Below are 6655 nucleotides of genomic sequence, written 5' to 3'. Positions count from 1 at the left end.
TTCGCCTCTGTGCAATTCAACGATAAGTCGTGAGTTAATAGTATTAAAAATATTTGGAGCACTATACCGCTCGCATCCTGAGCGCTTGAGACATCGATACAAGGTTACATTTACAGGATACGGCGCTTTAGGAAGATCAGGTAACTGAAGTAAAAATTCCAGGCAGTACTGAGATATGCGGGGTTAGTGATTCTTTTCAACCGATCTTTATTTTGAAATTGTTTAGGTCTGAGAGGCCGAATGTGTTTATTGCGTTTAACCTAATCTAAAACGACTTGTGAATTTCAAACGAGAGAAGATATGGAAAGTGTCCTTCTGATCGAGTAACGGGACGAGAATGTTTCAGATGTTTGTTGACAAGCGCTGATACTTCTTTGTAGTGAATTAACTGACTTGTCTCATAGGAAGCTTACTGAGTTCGACCTTGAAACTTTACTTAGTAAATCTTTAAGACCTATATTTTAGCTCTGCAATGCTTAAACTTAAAGTTGTCAAAGGTAAATTTAGTTTGATATTTTAACTCAAGTGATTGTAACTATAATGTTAGATGTTTGTTATAAATCCAGCGCCATTTGCACGTTGATATTGCTCAGACTTCCGATTCCTTCGAAGGGAAGCGTTCCGAGTTCGACCTTGAAACTTTATTTGGTAAATCTTTAAGACCTATATATTAGCTCTGCAATGCTTAATTGTTAAAAACTGACATACCAGGAACATTTTTATCCTAATGAATATTAGCTACATTTTGCCGCCATCAAAAGCGGTCTCCGAAGATGTTTTCTAAATGGCCTGAAAAACCATTGTAGTATCATATTTGAAAAGATTAAAACATTGATAGTGTAGAAGATTGATTGCTTTGAAATTCTTTTTATTTTGAGGTCAACTGATTTCGTTTTAAGACTTCGGCGGAGGTTCATCATCGCACTTTTTGATCAACCAAAAAACCGCACTTTGACCGCATTTTGACCGTACTTTTAATTTTTCTCAAATTTCACAAATAAACAAAATCGTTGGAACTTTTGAATATGATTTTTGAAAATAGTCTACCCAAGGCTAACTTTGGGCAAAATATCAGGGATTCGCCAAATGGGTCGCTGACCGCCGTTTCTCGATTCTTACAGACAGCCACTCTTAATTTACTTGTAACTTGTTTTTATTTTCTTGGCTTATTATATTTCTTCATTACTTTACAGTTGCTGCCTCAATCAATCAAAAACCCTCGTCTATTGTTGCTGAAGTAGGGGAAAACGTGAGGTTGCAGTGTAAAGCTACAGGTCTTCCAATACCAACGATCACGTGGCGGAGAGCGTTTGGTTCCTTGCCAAGAGGGAAGACTGCAGTGGATGATGGGAAATTGACAATTCGTAACATAGCTAAAGCTGATAGCGGGGATTACGCATGCTCAGCAAAGAATTTTCTCGGACAGGACTTCGCTGTTGCTCAAGTGATGGTCTTTGAAAGGCTCGCATTCATACTTACTCCTCCCCTGAAAGTTACTGTAACACAGTCAAGCAACTTACTGTTAGACTGTTCAGCTCAAGGAAACACTGAGATCACATGGAAGAGAACTGGTAAAATTTTACCTCGAAATCATGTTGTTCATCCCAATGGAACTTTGCTTCTCAGGAGAGTGGTTACAAACGATGCCGGAACATATACTTGCGTGGCCAAGAACGCACTTCGTTCTGTTGAGGCAACTTCTGTTGTTGAAGTGTACAAACCTGTGTCCTTTAGCAGTATAAAATCAGGCAGCAGTGGAAGCTCTTCAGGTAATTATATTATTGACCCTGATGGCAAAGGAGGCGTGGCTCCGTTCAGTGTGTATTGTGATATGAGTGACAAGGGAGGAGTTGGCGTGACAGTCATAAGTCACGACAGCGAAAGTAGAACACATGTGAATAGTGTCAGTCCTGGATGTGGTACTGCAGGTTGTTACAGGAAAGATGTGACCTACACTGGAGTCAGCACCGCTCAGTTGGCAGCACTTACTTAAGTCTCAAAGAACTGTGAACAGTTTATCAAGTTCGAATGCAATAATGATGTTCAATTTATACAGGATAATGGTGCCTGGTGGGTGTCACGTGACGGAACACGCATGAACTACTGGGGTGGAGCTACAGGATATAACAACAGGTGCGCATGCGGAGTAACAAACTCTTGCTCCAATGGTAACAATTGTAATTGTTACAACAGCGGCAGCGGCTGGAGAGAGGACAGCGGTCTGCTGACAGACAAGTCTACTCTTCCTGTGACACAAATCAGACTGGGAGATTTGGATGGTTCACATGAGGAAGGTTATCACACATTAGGCAAACTCAAATGTTATGGACAGGCATGATGAACTTTTTTTGCTACAAACAGTGCCCGTTGTCAGTCGGACCAGCACAAATTATTTCTCTAAAGAAAAGATATGTACGCTACATGAGAAAGCTAGTCTAATGATCATTCGTTTAACACACCTAGAAACCTTAAAGGCATTTCAATTGAAATTTTATCGACTTTTCGTTCTTAAACAGCGAAGAATTTTTTGAAAAAATTCAAGATTTAAAGGAAAACATAGAGTTTAGTGCATCGAGTCTCCATTACTTAAATATTTACGTTTTGTTCCAAAGCCGGTTCTTTGCACCCGATGCACTGTAGTGGTCGTGGTCGTGATTAAGACGTCTATAAGAACCTATAAATATAGCATTGATCTCAGTCACTTCTTGTTTAATTAGTTTAATTTGATTTAAACTTCGTATTTATATTGTTTGATCTTTAGAATGTGGTATATATTTATAACCCACAATTATCTCACATGCAGTCCTTTCCGTCTTACTCAAACGATGTGCTTCCAATGAAAGTTCCCTTCAGTTTACGCTCACCGTATCGATGAGAAGGGGTAATTGAGTGTTTTCTTAAATATTTTAGGTTTTTGTTCCAAAGTTCTTTGCAGCATGCACTGTAGTGGCCGTGGTCGTGATTAAGAATCTACCGATCTCAGTTACTTCTTGTTTAATTAGTTTTGATTTAAACTTCGATTCGCGTTTGTATTGTTTGATCTCTTACACGCAGTCTTAAGTTTTCCCTCTTGACTCAAACTAAGAAAAGATGCTCAAACGATGCGCTTCCAAGTTCCACTTACGTTCACGCTGAGGAGGGGTAATTAAGTTTTTTGACCAGGCTCTTTCCCTTGGTAATTAGTTTTGTTATTTCAGAGCCTGAAATATTCCAGAAAGTGTTTCCTCCGCGGTTTTGAACGCGCTATCTTTGTCATGTAATACACTCCACTGTCATGTTGATCATAGCTGCTGGAAGTACAATTTGGACAATCATATGCTTCTGATTACCATTGAAAAACTTAAAAATTGGCGTGATTCTTTCAGCAAAGCACGTGAAGCCCACCTTATCCATAGAGCTAAGACTATTGAGCCTTTGGGCATCAATAAACGTGATGAACTGTAACTATATATAGAGATCTTTTATTTTTTTGTTATCTTGTCTTTTTAAGTAGCCACACCATACCACGTCATATTATGTAATTTCCGGTCATTATTTTACCTCATATATATTTCTGTAAATTCGTGTTATCTCAATAAACCTGATGAAGAATGGTATTGGCCAGTCGAAATATCGCAACTTAACTCTATTTCACTTTGTTTGATCAGTCCGTGCAAAAGTCTTCTTGACTGTAACGTTTTCAATAAACATAAACATAAACACATAAACACCTCAAAACGTGCTCTAGCATGGTCTAAGCTCCATGCTCATTGTACAGCTGCACTCGCTGGAAACGCAAAGCAATTAAAATTGTTAGATAGCTTCCGGTTTCCCCAGATTTAGAGTAATCATGTCCAAAATGTCCAAAAATCCACCCCTTCAACAAACTGGAAATTAATTTCGCGATGGTTACACAGTTTCCTGCATTTGAAATGTTTTTATTACTGAAATTCAATCAATTTTTTTCGAAATTTCTTGGTTCCCTGCTGTTAGTATTTTTTTCACTTAGTTTTTGTTATATCTGTACATTTTGACCTAGCACAAGTAGTTTTGTTTGTTTTTTTTTTTTTACCAAACCACCATCATCCTCGCATAAACCGGTTGAAGAACTTAGAAATCCCTTTATCACGTAAAGATGTATTAGTTAATAACTGAGAAGGATTCAATGCTTGTGATTATTTTACTTGGCATTACTTTGAAGTACCAACAGTAATTTATGTACATATAGTTGGTTCCTTGTAAAGCTGTTATTGTTGATAAAAACAGCGAAGTTGACTGTGCGAGGTTCGTTGAATCGGCCTCCACCGCGATTCAGCCTTCGAGAACCGCCACGTGCACGATGCCGCGATGTCCCCGTTGACGTAGGCTTCCCTGATCTATTACCTGTCTTACCTTACCTTTGTCTATTAGAACTGAATTGACCAGGCATTAGCAGTTGCTGCTCTCATGCCAAGCAACCTCTTCTAACCAGCGCCGCAGGCTTAGAAAGGGAAGGGGAAGGAAGGAAAAGAGTTCTAAGGCTTCGTATCAGTACTTTGGCACAAGTTATTTCTCTAAAGAAAATATATGCACGCTACATGAGAAACTTTTAAAACACCAATGCCAGAAACTTTAATGGTTTTTCAACTGAAATTTTATCGGCCTTTCTTAAACACAGAGAAGAATTTTTTAACAGTCAATATTTAAAAGGGAAAATTTTTTAATATCGATTGGATCGACTAAGAATACTTTCAATTATTTGCAAGAATTTCAAAACTAGCGCATAGAGTCTTCATATAAATATTTAAGTTTTTGTTTCAAAGTTCTTTGCACCCGATGCACTGGGGTAGCTTGGGGTGGTCGTGGTCATGGTCGTGATTAAGAACCTATAATTATAGTATCGATCTCAGTCACTTCTTCTTTGATTAGCTTTTATTTAAACTTCGTATTTGAGTTGTTTAATCATTAGAATGTGGCATTTAAGCCCACAATTATCTCACATGCAGTCTTTTCCCTCTTACTCAAACGATATGCTTCCAGATCCCGCTTCCCAGATCCGATTTATCGTTCACTGTTTTTGCAGTGGTTTTTTCAAACCTTAGTTTACATTATTTTCTTATGTTTACTTGTGTGTTGACTGCGTTTCAGGCCTCTTAGGATCCCAAGTACGCGAGAACAACACTACCCAGCTACCCTTCTCAGCTAATTAAATATTCATGCAGCAAGAAAATTATATAAGACTTTGTATGACAAACATTCTTTGCTTACTAAATTAGCAGATATCGCTTTGAAGCTTACCTTTAGCGTTTTCTTGTTTTTGTTTGTGTTCTGACTGCATTTCAGACCTCCTAGGCACTGTTAAATGCCTTTTTTTGAGCGAAAGCTTTTTAAAAATTAATTAATTAGCTAAGTGGGATAATGCTGCTCAGGGCTTCGTAGTGAGCTTGGGCTGCCCTTGTGAAAGCAAGCGCTAAGTGGATAAACATTTTTAACACTTTGACAGCACATAAACACCTCAAAACTTGTTCTACACATGGCCCAAGCTGCACACTCATTGTAAAGCTGCACTCAATGAAAAAGCAAAGCAATTAAAATTGTTAGATAGCTTTCAGTTTCCCAAGATTGATAGTAATCACGTCCAAAATGTCCAAAAATGCACCCCTCAAGAAACGTGTAATAAATTTAGTGATCATTACAGTTTCCAGCCGTTTTCTAAGTTAGTAAACCCGCTTTCTAGAGTAAGACGTTGACAGTAGTCTGTAGAATACGTTATACATGTCGCAGAGTCCCAGTCTCATGCAGTCTTTGTTAGACGGAACACTCACAGTAACACTGATTGACCAACACTCAGACCAACTCTGGCCCTGTTACGACAGCGACTATACCGTACATCAGAGGCACCTCTGAAACTGTTGCACGTATATTACAACCTTACAATATACGTGTTGCACACAAACCGATGACCACTTTACGGCGAGTGCTTACTAATGTCAAGGACAAAGACAAACCGGAGGACAGACATAGGGAGCAGTATACAAGATCAAATGCTGCGACTGCCAGGCTTCTTACATTGGTGAAACCGGCAGAAACCTAAGCACGCGACTGACCGAACACAAACGAGCGACGAGGAATGGTGACGTCAACAATCACATTGATGAGCTCCATTTACAGACGAAACATAAAAATTGACTGGCACTCTGCGACATGTATAACGTATTCTACAGACAACTATCAACGTCTTACTTTAGAAAGCTGGTTTACTAACTTAGAACAAACGCCACTGAATCGTAACCAACAGTTACCAGCGCCGTACAAACGACTTATTGTCGAGATCAAGCAAAACCAACTACGAGAGAACGAGTGGAGAACTGACAATTTGACTAACAATAGACGACTGTTTAACTGTGACAATAGACGGATCGAAACGCACCAATTACTGATTACGAGTCTTCATAGCCAATAACATCACGGCTTAACTGACAGACGACCAATAACATCGCGACCTAATTGACCAATCAGATCAATAACCCGAGTATAATACCATCAACTGACGTGATACAACTCACTTTGACTCTGAAGATGACTACCGCACAGGTTGTCGAAACGTCAGTCACTGTCAACAACAATAGACCTATTCAGGATTACATTCACCCGGACGATCAAACTCAACCTACTTTCAAAAGTTGTTACCCAAGGG

General features: G+C 39.0%; 1 pseudogene; it reads left to right on the top strand.

The window, feature by feature from the left end:
• Positions 1 to 472: 472 nt before the first annotated feature.
• LOC140944493 (uncharacterized) lies at positions 473 to 2566 on the top strand (annotated as a pseudogene).
• Positions 2567 to 6655: the final 4089 nt, after the last annotated feature.

Source organism: Porites lutea, chromosome 7, assembly GCF_958299795.1.
Source record: "Porites lutea chromosome 7, jaPorLute2.1, whole genome shotgun sequence".
In the NCBI taxonomy this organism is placed as follows: domain Eukaryota; kingdom Metazoa; phylum Cnidaria; class Anthozoa; order Scleractinia; family Poritidae; genus Porites; species Porites lutea.
The sequence above is the reverse complement of the archived record's forward strand: the minus strand, read 5'-3'. Positions and strand labels throughout refer to the sequence as shown.